The sequence below is a fragment of the Prinia subflava genome, chromosome 7 (genome assembly GCF_021018805.1).
Source record: "Prinia subflava isolate CZ2003 ecotype Zambia chromosome 7, Cam_Psub_1.2, whole genome shotgun sequence".
NCBI classification, from domain to species: Eukaryota; Metazoa; Chordata; class Aves; order Passeriformes; family Cisticolidae; genus Prinia; species Prinia subflava.
Genome location: NC_086253.1, coordinates 7,045,813 through 7,061,371, shown reverse-complemented (window position 1 = coordinate 7,061,371; position 15,559 = coordinate 7,045,813). Strand labels below are relative to the sequence as shown.

The 15,559-nt window shown below is 43.2% G+C and overlaps 1 protein-coding gene across 1 annotated transcript in view; it reads left to right on the top strand.

Annotated features, from left to right (window-relative positions):
* Positions 1-2,677: 2,677 nt before the first annotated feature.
* FAM53A (family with sequence similarity 53 member A) overlaps positions 2,678-15,559 on the top strand; it is a 69,298-nt gene continuing 56,416 nt past the window's right edge. Inside the window, exon 1 of the mRNA XM_063401458.1 lies at positions 2,678-2,757. The gene's annotated coding sequence lies outside the window, so the exon portion shown is untranslated. The remainder of the gene's footprint in view (positions 2,758-15,559) is intronic.

The following is a 15,559-nucleotide window of genomic DNA, read 5'->3' as shown; positions in this document are numbered from 1 at the left end:
TCTCAGACGTGATCACTCACTTCTCTCTCCCACCCTGTCCTGTAGTTTTTGTTGACCATTGTATGTGGTTTCCCCATCTGATAAGTTTTGGGATCATATGAAGTACCACCTCTGCAACATCTCTAGTTAAAGGCTCAAATTCCCATGTGATTTTGGACTACAGAGGGGTAAAAGCAGTTCCATCCCAAAAGAAGCCAGTACAGACTATTGTCACATTGGGAAAAAAGCAGATAAAGTTGGAGAAGAGAATGGAGTGATGAATCAGGGGAGAAATCACAGGGGAGCATTACAGAAGAAGAGAAAGAAGTTCAGGGATTTATCTAATGCACAAGATAGTTTAATTCCTGCAAAGTTTTGCCCTAGATGGAAACACCCAGCCTGTGGAAGCTGAGACCAGCAGCACTGGCTGCTGGGGACGTGCAGCTGTGCCCCTTTCACGTGTCTCCCCCAACGCTGCAGCCACGGCTGTGACTGAACAGTTGAAATCAAGAAACCTCAGTTTCAGATACACAAAGTTCCCTCTGGTTTTACCTTGCTTGATACAGAAATAGGACAGGAGTCTGGAGGAAAGTATCTTGGAAACACAAACGTTTGCAAACTATGGAAATGGTTAAAGTCATAGGTAAAGGAAAACCAGTTTTACATCAAAGTCTCACACCTGAGCTGCTCTACTCCAGTGGAAAACTTGTAATGGTTATGAAAGACAAATTATATCATGACTTCATTTAAAAAAAAAAGTTAATTCTAAATTTGGATAAGGATTTAGCAACTAAATGCTTCAGGGATAACTTGTTTTCAATGGGGAATTCTGTGAACAAAAACTGATTACAGGATGGAGCCAAATGCCTGCCAAGGATAAGGACAGGATCATGGAAGCAGATGAACTACAATTTCCCAGGCACCAGAATCCACAATGAGGCCAGGAGCAAAATGAGCACAATCACAAAGCATTTCGAGAGCCAGGACTGAGCAATGGGAGAAAGCTGTGTACTTTCTTCTGTGTACCTGTAATCGCTTGCAAGATCTTTCTGAAGAGAGGTATGTGTTGATCTTACAGAGAACTAGAACACTGATTTAAATATTCATTGTATAATCAGGGGAAGGAATCTTGGAAAACTATGTGAGAAAAGTACTCTGAGGTTGTACAGAGTGCAAATAGGAGGACAGTGATGAAGACCAGCAGTAAAACCTGGTAAGGCTGTTTAAAATAAAACTGAGTTTAATTTATTGGCCTCTTAAGGTTCAAATTTGAAAGTAAGCTAGCCAAAGTAAGCATTTCCCAGGAATACAATTTTGGTTTGGACTCTGCATTGTGACGTTAACTAGGGTATCTCTTGCAGCATTGTCCTGTAATTCAGCAAAATCTCACAGGGAAATAGGGTAAATTCAGCTGAAAAACTCTTAGGTCGAAGGAAAGGTGAGTGAAATACAACCCCATGTAGAAGCAAAGACAGAAGAGGTTGCAGAAGGCTGAAACAACAGATGGTTGTGACAGGGACAAGAGCTTGATAACAGTTACCGTGAATAAGAAATAAGAAATACCTGCACCGCAGTCATGTTAGGCCTGTGGGCAGCAGTAAATCAGGGTTTGGTTTTTCATGACGTTAAGGATTATGCACCCACATAAAGCAGCCTCTGCCCTGACAAGTGCACGGTGTAATTGTTGTCCAAACACATCCCACTTCCTCGCTCCGGCTGACTCACGGCCGCCTCTGAGAAACTCCCACAGGAACGGTTCGTGTGGGGCGAGCAGCCGAGGTGGGGCGGCTTTCTGCTTTGTGCCCTGCATTTTGGGGGCGAGGAGGGATTCCCGGCGGGTGTGGTGGAAGCAGGGAGCGGGCAAGCAGAGGGCAGTGTAAGCACACGGACACAGCGCCGGGAAGCGCCGGCTCCGGGGAGGGGAACGGCAGCAGCGGGACCGGCGCGGGCCGGGGGGCTCTGAGGGCAGCCTCGGGGTCCCGCCGCGCCTCGGCCCGCTTGTGAAGGGCAAACACATTATCATGGCTTCATTCTTATTAAAAAAAAAAAAAATATATATATATATATATAAATATATCTGTGTTTGTATACGATTTAGCAATGAAGTGCTTCAGGGACAACTTTTTCTCAATGGGGAATTCTGCGAACAAAATCTGCTTACAAGGATGGAGCCAAATCCCTGCCAAGGATACGGACAAGGATCGTGGAAGCAGATAAGCTACAATTTCCCAGGCACCAGAATCCACAACTGGGCCAGAAGCAAAATGAGCATAGGCAGGAAGGGTGTCAATGGCCAGAAGGAGGAGGAACAGAAATCGGAAGAGGAAGGGGAGGAAGAAGAAGCCCAGAAGGAAGATGAGGAAAAGGAAAAGGAGGAGGAGGGTGCGCATCCCCCTTGCGGCTCCATCCGGGCATGCGGTGACGTCATCACCGCCGCGCGCCCCTCGCCCCTCCGCTCGCGCGCTGTCCAGCCAATGACAGCGGCGCGTCACCGCAAGGCCTCCTGGGGGCTGTAGTCCAACGCGCGCTCCCCACCCCACCCGGCACCACAGCTGCGCGTCCCTGCCGCGACCGGCACAGCACCCGCCCCCCGCCCCTATGTGGGCGGGGCCGGACGGAGCCGCGGGCCAATGGCAGAGCGGGTCAAGGTTCGGCGGGCGGGCAGCGCGGCCAATGGGCGCGGGCGGGCGGTGGAGGGGGCGTGGCCGGCGGTGTTTTGTTCGGTTGCCATTGAGCAGCCCGGTCCATACGCGCGGGGGAGGCGGCACGGCCGCTCAGGTACCGGCGGCCGCCGTGGGGGGGCACGGGGTGGGAGAGCAACGAGCGCGGCCGGCGGGTAACAGTCTGGCGGGTAACAGGTAACAGCCGTGTAGGCAACAGCCGGACAGGTAATAACAGCCCTGCAGGCAGCAGCCGGACAGGCAGCAGCCCCGCTGTCGGCCCGCAGGCAGTGCAGGGCAGCGGGGAAGCGGCCCGGCCATCCTCGGACCCCTTCGCGGAGCCCGGGAGGCCGTGCGCACCGCGCAGCTCCGGGCGGGCGGGGCAGCGAGCGCGGCCCCGGGGACCCTGCGGGGCGGGGGTGTCACCCCGAGGCTGCGCTTCCCTGCAGCGGCACCTCCTGCTGCCGCAGGGCTGCATGCTGCTCATCCCTCCGGTTACCTCGGCAGATAGGTAAAGCGGTGTGGATATAGTGCATTTTGTTGTTATTGTCCGTGCTCGGCCCGGGCCGCGCTCCCCCCGCACCGCCGGGGCTGCCGCCGTGCGCCCGCTGGGAGCTGGTGGCGGCCGCCCCGCCGGGAGGCACAAACCCCCTAAAGCCAAAAATGAAGTTATTGGCGTTAATGGGCGCTGCTGGGGCGGGATCCGGGCCGGCGGCGCTGCCGTGTCTCCCAGGGGCCTGGCCTGGCCCGGTGTGCGGGGAAGGGAAGGTGCCCGGCCGCGGCGGGGCTCGGACATTCCTTTGTGCCGCTGCCCTGCAAACACATGTCTGCAGGCACGTACCCCGGCGATTTTGAGGCGATTCCCCCCTGTCTGGCTCAAGAATAGGGTTACCTCTCTGGAGGTGCCTGTTCTTCCATAATAGCTGCCTTCCATAATGATTCCTGGGTGGCAAGGGTGGTTATTTTCTTCCTTCCCCTCCCCTCAGCAATAGGAAAGTTGATTTCTAGTTTTTATGGCCCCGAAGTGTAAGGACCAGTTGGACTCAGTGGGCAAGTGAATGGGCTCTTTGTGTTATCCCAGCTTTTCTAAGGGCAATAACATGGCTTTGTTCTGGTTATTTGGCTTATTTAATGTCTTCTGGCCTGCTGGAAGGCTGGCTAGAAATGTGTGGTTGAAATTCTGGGTGCTATTTCAGGAGGTCGCTTTAGGTGCTGTGAGCTAGAGCAGCCACCCGCTGTGGAGGCTTCTCAGGATTGGTGTTCAGGGGTCTGAACTCCTGGGTTTGGGATGGAAAGGTTCAGACCTTTTACCCTTTAGGGAGGGACATTCCCATCCCTGCATTCAGAAGCTTTGGGGCAGCACCTCAGCTTTGGGGTTGCAGGGTTGAGAGGGACTGGGTGAGTCTGTCCCTGGCTTTCACCATGAGTGCCAAGTCCTCTGCCTGGGGATGAGTTGAGCCAGCTGGTCAAATCCATTTTCTGGTTCTCTGTGCCTACATTAAAAACAGCTCCTGAGAACAGTTATTAGAGCCATTACTGTTGCATTGCCTCCCTTTCATTTGCCTGACTGATAGCAAATATTTTTTCAGAGAAATTTTGCCATTTTTGGCAAGAACCAGTAAGTTTGTGTCTCTTGTAGCAAGCTGAAATGTTTCTGGGTGTGTTTTAATTGTGAATGGTCTGCTTGCTTCTAGTTTGGCTTATGAAATGTGGAGCACAATGTTTGCTGAATAGCAAAAACTTTCCTGATGAAGCATGTTACTTGATCTGGTTTTATTGGAGATGCAGTGTACTTGTTCAAGCCCAAAGAGCTTGTATCCTTACGGTTATTGAGCTTCCAAAAATGCCTGGAAGAATTGTGCTCAGAGGCAGGAGACTAAAACATTCATTTTAAGTAGCTCTACATGAGCTGGTGGAACTCTGAACTAGAAAATGGGTTCACTACTCACTCATTTTGAATTTCCTTGAAATAGTGTTCATATGAACATGTCTGCTGTTTTTAATGAGCCCTGGTTTTTTGCATCGGTAGCAAGATGCTGCTCTTCATTATGTAGAAGTAAATGCTGCCTATTAGACACAAACTCAAAATAGTGGTCTGCAAGATCAGCCCCCTGATGATATGATACACTTTTGGGATGTTCCTGTGGTAATCTGGCAGTCCTCTAGCGGCCTTTACCTGCCAGTGCGTAACCCACAGTCACTGTCTCTTTAACTAGGGAGTTAAAGTTAAATAATTGTAAAGGGATATTTTAAATTCAGGATGGTTAAGCTTCCCTACTTCCTTTCAAAAGCTGTTTTTCTGCAGGGTACTATGATTCAGAAGAATGAGGAGGATGAAAGAAGAAATATTTATGTTTGCAGCCATTGTGTTAAGCTTTGGAAGTTTAGTAGAGGTGTAAAACTATATTTATGAAAATGTAGTGGGTAGATAAACTGAAAGCCTGACTGTACTGAGAAGACTGCAATTTATTGCATGGATTGCTTTATTTAAAACAAAACCTTGAAGGATTTATTCTTTCCTTTAGGAATTCCTTGAGAGTCTGGTAGCCATTACTGTGGCTCCCTTTTTTTAGTTCCTTCTTTTCCCTTCTCTGTGCTTTCTCCCCCTTCCTCTGTTGCCTCCCCCCAATCTACATTCCTTTGTGTTAGCAGTGATGATGGCAGTTCTAGTCACCTCCTGTGGTTTGATAGATTATTCCCTTTAGAATCATGGTGTACTTAAAACTTTCCAAACACAATTCTTTCCTTGCTCCTCCACTTTTTTGATGCTGGCTTTGATTTTTGTTCTAAAACTTTGTCCTCTGTGGTTCTACTTCGAGTTGTCCTAAAAACTAGTCTCCTTGAGAACTCTCCCTAAGCCTTTTGTGGACAATATTAGTATTTGTTATGATTTACCTTTCTTTTTGTGTATTTGATGGCTATAATATAAACAGAAATTTTGTTTTTTTGGCTACAGGGAGCTTCTCTCTTCCCTGCAAGCTCACAAGTTCTGTGCTTTCTTTTTAGCAAGCAAAATTTTGCTTGCTTTGAACTGTAATTTTTATTTTTGTGAAATAAACTTCTTGGACTTCTATGATTACTGCGTTCTTGAGATCTGGTGGTCGTGTAAGAAGAAACTTGCAGGTACTCTTTTTCAAAATGCAAGAGATTCTTGCCCACTGAGGAATTATCTGCAACTTTTACTTTAGACGTTGTGAGTAACATAACCTTACTGGGAGGGGTGAAACTCCTCACAAAAACCTGTGGAGGGCTTTATGAGCACTCCTGAAGGAAGGGTTAATCAGCACAGGGAAGCCCTGTTCAATTCTAGGGAAGAAATACAGGTACTTGAAGTCAGTGCAGTGTCTGGTATTTTCTTGGTAGGTAAGTTTTAATCTCTTTCTTCTGTCTGTACACCTATGAAGGAGCCCTTTATGTGGACAATGTGCTTTTTTTGGTTGTTATGAAGTTTGTGTCTTTAATGAGATCTTGGCACTAAAGTACTCCAATCCAGTGATGAGTCTTAAAAAAAAAAAAAACACCTTCACTTAATTGGTTTCTCTTAACTGTAAACACTCTGTTAGGGAAATTGAGACAGTCATATTTTCAGAAAATGGTTTCTTTAAGGGTTTTCTTCTCACTCAAGAGGAGGCCTGTAAAAAAAAGGAGGGGGTGTGGCATATTTTTAACTCCTTTCTAGGCTGTTCTGCAGTTTTTTTGTGATGATCCATCTGGATATTTTGGTACTGTTAAATATAGAGAAACTTGAAATCAAGGTAGCTGTCAACTCTTAACATAGCCCTTTTTACATTTGATGCTGTTTTGGCTTTTTTTTGTTGTTGTTTTGGGGAATAATATCATTAGCAAGCTGGCAAGAAGCTGCTCAGCCAACTGCTAATGCTTTGCAGTGGGTGTAAATAACTTCTGAAGGCCATGTTTCTGCTAATTTTTAGGTTGAGGGGAGGAAGTAGGCAGGATTGTTACTAAATACATTATCTGGGTTATGGCTCTCAGTTTACTGACAGCACTGTTTTTTTAAGCAAGCAGTTGAATACTATGCTCTAAGGTTATATGAAATGTTTCAATTAGGATATTTACTGAGTTATAAAAACAAAACTAATATAATTGGCTTTGTGTGTTTGAACTTGAGTGTATTGTGGCAAGGTGCAGCTGCCACGTTTTGCAGGTTGGGTGTTAGCAGTAAGATCAGGGGTTCTGATCACCTGATGTTCACATCATTGCTCTGAACCTGGTATGACAGCATTGTTTGAAGTTTCTGTGAGGGTTAAACTGTAGGAAAGCACTGGGGAGAATTGTCAGGGATGTATCAGCCCCAGAGCTTGGGACAACAGTGATGGCAACTGCTCTTCAGCATGTGTGGGTCTGTCTGTGCAGATAGAGCCAAGGGTGTGAAACCAAACTGTGTTTTGCCTGGAGCTTTCATTAGAAGTGTCATTTGCAAAATTCACTCTGTGTACCAAGACCTACACGTCATTGTGGGGAGAGTATTTGAGCTGCAAGGAGGCTGTTTGTGCATTTGCTGAGCTTCAGAATTGGAACACCCAGCTGGTACAGGAAATAGTTGAAGAAATAACTGCAGCACCACTGTCTAAACTTTTACTTTTGTGCTTTAGACTGAGATCTATGATGCTGGAAGACAGGATCTGAATTGCATTTTTTTAAAGGCATACCTGTTTCTCCTTAAGACTCCCTTCATTCAGCCTTGACAACCAACTGGCTGTTTATTTGTTAATTCACTCCAGTTTTCTTGGGTTATGGATCACATTTTTAACTTGCCCACGCTACATTAAAGTGATGGTATTAAAAATGAAGGGTAAACGTGTACTGTCCTAATAAGACCTCATATAACAGGACTGTGGCTTTTCTTCTACTGTCACCTCCACTTCAACCATTAGTAGGAATAATAGAAACTTCTGTTGGTGTTTTATTAACTTTAAGTCCCTAATTTGCATCTCAAATAACACTGTGAACAGCATTAATGCCTTCGAGGGGTTTGGGAGGTTTTTTAATTCGTAGGGTAAATGTATTTTTTAACCTAATTGGGCAGTTCAGATTATTATTGCAGCGTGTTTAATTTTTGCTCTGCACAGCTTGTGTCGATGTCAGTGGCTCTAAATCATTCCTTCAGTGCTGTGCACATGTTATGTTTCACCTTCTTAATTGTGGCTTTAGATTTTGTCTTGGTAAAGTATTCATCTCGTACAGTTACTACTAGATACTGTATGATATTTTTCTTTATTCTACCCTCAAAAGTTTGTTTAGAATGAAAATGCCTTTTTTTAAAGGTTTTTTTCTTTTAATTCCCCTGCTTTCCCAATGAGAAATGCACTTCTGTCTTTCTTCAAAGTTTCTCTTGATCTGACCTCCTTTGGTTTTAGAGGGGTGAGAGTTTATCGTATTTAAGGAAGGGGGTAAGTGACAAAAGCTGTGTGTCATTTGGGTCTGTCAAACCCTGTGGCATTAGCATCTTCCACTGTCCAGAATGCAGAATATGGAAGAGGTTAAGGTTTGGAGCCTCAGGTGTGCTGTAGGTTATGAAACTGAATTGTGGAAACATAGTTTAAGCAGAATGATGGGTCTGGATCTGGGGTTCTGCAACTCAGCATTTCTTAGTCAATATGTAAATGGCTATTGAGGTTGCAGGTGGATTTTGTATCAGGTTATGTTTTCATAAGGTAGGAAACTTCTGATCTGTGGACTGTTTGAGGGTGTGATTTATTGATTTTTTTTAAGTGCCGGTCTCTGTTTACATACCTGAGACCTATTTGTATATTTGTACAGTGATTTTGATGAACTGACAGTTAAATTACAATCCTAGTTTTAAAAAAGAAACCTCTTTGCCCAGTTAGCCCAGTGTGATAGTAGTGGCAAATAATTCCTTGCTGTTTGTTGGAATGGAGGGTAGTGGTGTGTGAGCATGCCTCAAGACTACTGCCCTGCTTCAGAGTGTAATTTGATGCAGTATTTATTAAATGAGAGGAGAGAAGGGTAAGGAAAACAGCATTCAAGAACTACTTACATGAATTGACTGAAGTACAGCATGTGTTTCTTGTAGGGGGAAGGGGGAAAGGAACAAGTACCCAGCACTTCATATTTTCATTTCTTAAAAATGATGAAATGAAACAACAGAGTTGAACCTTGATGAATTTGAGAAGTGTGAGTAACTTGAAGGCTAAACTGAAGTGGTGCTGCCTGTTGTAAGAGGCTGCCAGAGGCTGAGACATCAGGGTTGTCACTGGTTTGAAGATTGTGGTGGCACTGGAACATGACCCAGCATGTTCCAGTGCCAGCCTGGTACTTGCCCTGTTCCCTTCTCAGGGTGCATAGTAGTCCCCCTAAGCTTGGCTGCATATGTGCCTCTGATTTCATCCTTTTCTTCCATTAGCACCCCATCCTGACCAGACCTTTCTGGTTCAATATTTGGATAAGAAATTGCTGAACTGCAGGGAGGGTAAGGTGGACTGCTGCTGCTCTTCTGTTTTCATGCTTCACCAATCAGAAGAATGTAATTTAATAAAGCAGGAAAGTACCTGGATATATGTAGTACCAAACAACTCCAAAGGATGAAAAAGGATAGTACTTTTTCTTGTTTTATGCTTTTTAGGTGGCTGATTTATGTTTGAGCTCCTAAGAGTTAATTCCTCTGTGCTTTAGTGACTTTGGATTTTGCAGTTTAAATGTGAACTCTGGCTGTAACTAATGCTCTTTGCTTCAACACCCCGTCTGTAAAATGCTGCATATCTTAATTTTTGTTTTGGAGTATTTGGCTGCTGCCTGCAGCATTTTCCATCCTCAGGAAGTCCTAACCCAGCCTGAGGCAGTGGGTGTAAAAGGTGCAGGCACACGTTTGTGTGACAGTGCCTTGACACCACATCAGTGAAAGCCATTACATCACCCTGCTGGCTTGTTGGAAGGCAGAGCACGCCTGTCTTTCTGAAGTAATAGGCTTCTGGCTTGTCTTGGTCACAAGAAGGATGCAGCAGGATACTGCAATATTGCTGAAACTTGCATGCTGCCACAGGAGGGGATTTATTTCTGTGTGAAGAAAGAACGGGGCAGCTGTGACTTTTTTTTTTTTTTGTAATAATAAAATAACCTGTTTATATGCAAATCCTGAAATTTTAATTTGAAAAATCAGAAAGTAACTTCTAGTTCATTGAAACTCAAAAAGCATTGTAGGAGGATAAGCAAAAACATTACAGGGGCTTGAAACTGAGTTTGTCATTAAAAAAAAATAGGGCTGTGGGCCAGTTGTGAGTCTCTTGTCCCATACTGGTATTGCAAATCTAATGTGATTCATAACAGAAGCCTGAGCAGCTCTTCTTTTTACTTAGTCCAGTGCTTTGCTGTCCTCAGTATTAAAACTTGTTCTGAATATGAAACCAGACATCTTACTACTGCAGGTCAAACTTACTGCCTAGTTCCCTGGACATAAGGGACAGCTATTCCTTCCCCTGTAAGTTAGTAAACTTTAAAAAATAAATGTAATGTTCCTGTTTCCTTGTGTCTTGCCCTCCACCCTTGTGATACTCTTGTCCTAAATAAAACTTGTATGTTCAGCTCTCCCTGAGAGGTCATGTTTTTTTTCAGCTCTGATCATTCCTGTTGTTCTCTCAAGTTTGTTCAAATTGGGCTTTAAGTGTGGTGCTCAAAACCCAACTCTGTACTGCAGCTGAGACCTTCTGTGCTGTGTGGAGTGGAAAAATGGCTTTGTGTGCCCTGGAGCTGATATTCCTGTTTATGCATCCCCATAAACTGGACTTTCTTACACCAGCTTAACATTGATTTCAAGGTCAGCCTGTTGATCCCACCTAGCTCACAGCTTTCTTCTGAAGAACTTGCCTTCCTGTTTGTTCATTTAATCCTGCCTGAGTGCCTTTCAGAACTCACTTGTGTCCTATTACTTGCAGAACAGTTTTCCAGCTTGTCAAAGTTATGCAGGATTTTAAGGCTGTCTTGCAGCCCTTCCTGCTGTTCTCCTACATATAACAAGCCTCCTCTGCCAGCAGCAGATCACGGGAAGTACAGAAATGGAACTGGGCTGGGTTCCTGCTCTGTGTGTTCTCCCACACACCACTAGCAACTGCTCTCTGGCTGTGATTGTTCCCCAAGGACTGCTTGCTTACCTCCCAGCAGCACAAGTCTGTAAAATTCAGGTGTGTGAGCTCCCAGGTTCCTCCCTGTCGCTAAACCCTGTTACACTGATGTCCCAGTGAAGCAGGTGGGTGCTGCACACCTCTAGTGCTCACAAAAGGTTCCCACTTTTCCCAGAGATTCTACTTAAATATGGAGGGATTGGAGACTGGCTGAATGAATTTTGACCTTTTTCTTAATGCACACATAGAATGTAGAGAGGCCTAACCTCAAACTGATGTCCAAACCCTTTTTTATTCTTTTGTTTTAAAGAAGTCCCAACCGTGTCCTGTTTCTGTCTATATTTAAATATATCACATAACAGCCTAAATCTAGGACCTTGCAAATAATTCCAGGTGTTACAGAGTGACTGAAGTCATCTGTAGTTAGAGTTCTTTGAAGCTCTCCATTCTTTAGGTGAAATTGCTCTTTCATTGCAAGCCATATATCAAAGGCTCTACTACTTGGAACAGCTTTTCTTTAGAGTATTTTTATTGGATTTGTATTTTTAAGTATTTTTTGACATCTCTATAGGTGCAATTTTCTCTGTTTGAAATCTTAGTTTTCATATTATCTCCCCTGTTGAACTTGATGCCCATAATGAATCTTGTGCTGCATAGAGATGGATTTCTCTGAGCCCTGTCGCTGTTGAGGTTGTTTGACACAGTTCTGTAAGTACTATTTGTTGTTTTTTCTCCAGCACCTCTTCCTCTAAACTTTCTTTACATCTCTGCTTTCAGTAATTCCCTTAGATTCCTATCATTGCCTTATTTACAGTCCCTGCATGTGTAGCAGTTTATTCTCATCACACAGATGTATTTGAGTGTAGTTGAAAGTTTTATTGTGCCTGCCTACAAGTTGGCATAATTAATCTTCCAACCATTCTTTCCACTGGATGCTCTAAGGAGGTGGCCAGGTATGCTTTGAAACCATGCTGCAATTTTAAATTGAGCAAAGGTTAGGAAAGTCTGAAGGTCCTTTCCTAAAGATATTGAATGTTTGTTAGATAGAATTCCCTCAGTGACCACTCTGAACCCACAAAATGTTACCAGAACAGTAAGGCAGCATCACCTGGTGTAGGGGAAGTTAAAGACAACGTGGATGGTGAAATCTGTGCTGAGTGTACTTTAGGTTAATAGTTGTTTGTAAATATTACAGACCATTAATGGGGAGCTATGTTCAGAAAAGCTCTTTCAAGGTGTGTTCATGGTTGTGGCAGGTTTTTCTGTGTAAAGTGTGATACTCCAATTTTACTAACATAGCTGACTGCAAAATGCCATGTATCCTTGAGATTAAACTTTATAGTCCTGTTAAATATACAGTCTTAAACTTTGGAACTAGTTTGGGGGGACCTTCCCTTTGTCCTTTTCTCACTGGAGTACAAGCTGATCAAACAATACCAAACCTATTTCTGAGTTCTGAACTAGCTGTTGAACTGAGCCGAACTGCAATGAAGTAAATGCCTGCTGCACCTGCAGAAAAGGCTGCAGCTGTCAGGAGCTTGTTTATCACTTCAGTACTTCTTGAGTCCAGGTGCTCAGCCAGTGACTTCCCCTAACTCAGTCATTTGTTTCAGATCTTCAGCAGAAGAGATATTACTGTTTTATGTAGATTACAGCATGCTTAACCTTTGCATGAAGGTGCCAGGAACCCAGATGTAATTTCAGAGGCTCTTTTTAACGGAAGCTTAGATGGAGAACACTTTTTGTCAGCATTGAAAGATCATTTGAAAGACCGCATCTCTTACTGTTGACTTTATCAGATAAATGTTTACTACTTTGTGCTTCAGTGTGGTTACCAAAATTGATCTTGTCAGGGTGCTGTCCTCTGTAAAGGTAACTGCCCAAGGGAGGTCCCATTTTCCCCTTCCAAACACTCTCGGTCCTGTCCTCCTGTGGACAGTTTCTGTCTGCAGATGTGTGCTGGACATGCCAAGTGACTTATCTCCTGCCATTCAAAGCTGCTAAATTTCTGTCCCAATCAGAGAAGATTAAAAGTAAGGCCTTCCTCAACACTTTTTTTTCTCCTGGTGTTTTTGTGCTCAAATAAAAGTTATTTTGGTTTATACTCACTGAACTGTGGTCTATAGTATTTGTGTACTAATGGTACCTGTTACGTGTTTGCTTCCTGTACCAGGGACATGGGTTTGCATTAAGGGTTCATAGCCCATCCTCTGTGAGTAAACTGTAATTTGGAGTTCTAGAGACTTCTATGAATCCCCTCTGACAAGTAAATCTTTCCATGAAATTTGCTTGTAGAACTAATGAGTCATTTATTCACTACATCAGGTAGTGTTGAGGAAGTACACAGAAAATACTGAGCTTTTCCATCAAGCAAAGATAATCTTCCAGTATTTGAAGAGAAAACAATCATACTAATGTAGCTAAAATAGTTCACTTTTTTCCTTCTCTGACATGGTGTAACATTGTCTCATAAAATTTCATTAGTTGATGTAATTGTTGCAAATGCTTTTTCAAAATACCCTCTGCAATGTGTACCCCTTAGTTTGTGTCTTGACCTCTAAGGCAGTGTTTCCTGAATCCAGCTGTTCAGTGTGCTGCTCAAGGCTGACTGCATGGAGACAAAGTATTTATCTGGCTTTTCAAATAGTCTAGTGAACTAGTAAGAGCTGCATAGCTCAACTGAACTGATTTTTATTGAAGTACCTTTAATAGGTCTGGCAAGAGGGATGTCCCCAGTGACAGTTGAAGTAACGTCTGAATTGAATGCTGAAAGCACACACAGTATTGATGTGCACTGCCTTTGTCTTTGTATTTCATTCCATTGAAATATTCATTGTATTTTAATGGGCTTTAATTTGTGGTCTGCTCATAGTTGGGTCATTTGTGGACTGAGAGCTCACAGGTAGTACAGATCCCTTCAGAGACTTCACCATTCAAAAGGTTGTGGTATGTGCAAAACAGAAGTTGGAAACCAACTATTAAGTTGATAGGAACCATAGTTTAGCAAAGTAAAGGGCAATTACAAGAAATCCTTCAAAGTACCGCTCAGTTTTGCTATTTGTAACATCATACCAAGACCTCTTTATTTAGACTAAAATTTTTGCTATTTGAAAGCTGTCTGGTACTTGAGTTTTATTTTCTGGATTCTAATTGGTCTGGTAACTAGATGGGTGTTGTAGAACCTGGGATCTCTGTGTAGCACCTCTTGAGGTGGTATCTCTTGGCACATGAACTTGGTTTTCTGCAGTGACAAATTGTGGATGGTGAGCCATGATAGAGAATGAGTTTGGGCCATGAGGTGGAACTTGGTTGTCAGCTGCACACCATATTTCATATCTGTTCAATGCATTTCCATGCTCTTTCCACACAGATAATGTAGCAGCGAGCTTTAACTGCTTTATGCAAGCCTGCATAGAATTTTACTGTTGTGTAAACTCTTCCTGTAATTTGCTTTCTTTATACTTTAGGGTTTTATATGAAAATAGGTAAACAGTGTACTTGTGGACTGCTAAAATAAGGGTGCACACATCCAAATGCTTGTTCAGTATAGTTGCACAGTGATCTTCTGGAGATTCCAATTTTGAGACAGACACTTTCCTTAAACTGCTAAATTGGGCATAATACTTTATCATGAGAAGGAAATATTACTCATAGTATGAAAAATAAGTACAGTGAGTCTTGGAGAAACGTGCTTCATGTGGCTGTAAGCATTGAGGTATATGGTTATTTACAGAATACTGCTCAGAACCTGAGTTCTAAATTTAGTGCTATCTGCAGTTCACCAGCTGTACTATTTACTGAAAAATATTTGGACTGCCATAGGTTCCTCATTTTTAATTTCCATATATGCATGTATGCAAGCTAATGAAGGGAGACTTTGCTGTGTGCAGATTATATAGCTCATTAGATCCCTGAAATGCCATGAAGTAGCATCTTAACAAAAGTGTTTTTCACCTGGCCTGAGGCCTCCAGCAAGAGCGTTTCACACTTGGGATCATAAAAACAAACCTACTAGTTGGGCTTTTTATTTTAAACAAGCCAACCAGATGTCTGAAACTCCTCAGAATGAACCTGAAGGCAAACAGGAGGAGGTTTATTAGCTGTGTGTGTTTTGGGAGCAGGATGTATGGAAGAGATTTGTATAATCCCTCAGCTCCAAGCCCATAGGCTTTGGTAATAGAACAGTACTTCAGTGCTGGTATTATTCCATTCTGTCACAGGGAAGCAGGATGTGCATGGGGTAATCATTGTTGTCACTGCTATACAAGTTAAGGGTCAGTGCTGTTTTTTTTTCAGCCCTGGGGATTTTTAAAGTATGCGTATGTGCCTGGTTTACTTCTCAGTTTTAGAGGGCAAACACTAAGAGAATATAGGTGATTCTACTCATTTATTGAGTAAGTATAAGTAATACTGATTACTTATTTTTATTTTTTTTCCCTGTGGTTTTTCTAACCGGTGGAGTGAAGCAAATATCTTGGTGCTAGGGCCAGTTGATCTATTTTTTTTCATCCTTCAAGCCTTAGAATAATAAAAAAAAAAACAATCTCATGAGTCTTTTACACTGTGGATCACTTACTTTAGTGAAAGTCTGGTAGATTTCTCCAAACACAATTATTATCGGTATAAATTACTATGTGAGTCTGAATTTTGTACCTTACTGGAGGCTTAGTCTATGACAGAAATAAATACTTCCACTGGTTTTAAAGAGTGTATTTATAAAAGCAGTGTGTGGAGGTGAAAGTAATTTGTGTAGGACTTGAGCTTTGAGCTTTTAGTAATATACCCTGAAAGTTACAGTAAAGAAGTGGTGATTGCCCACTAGAT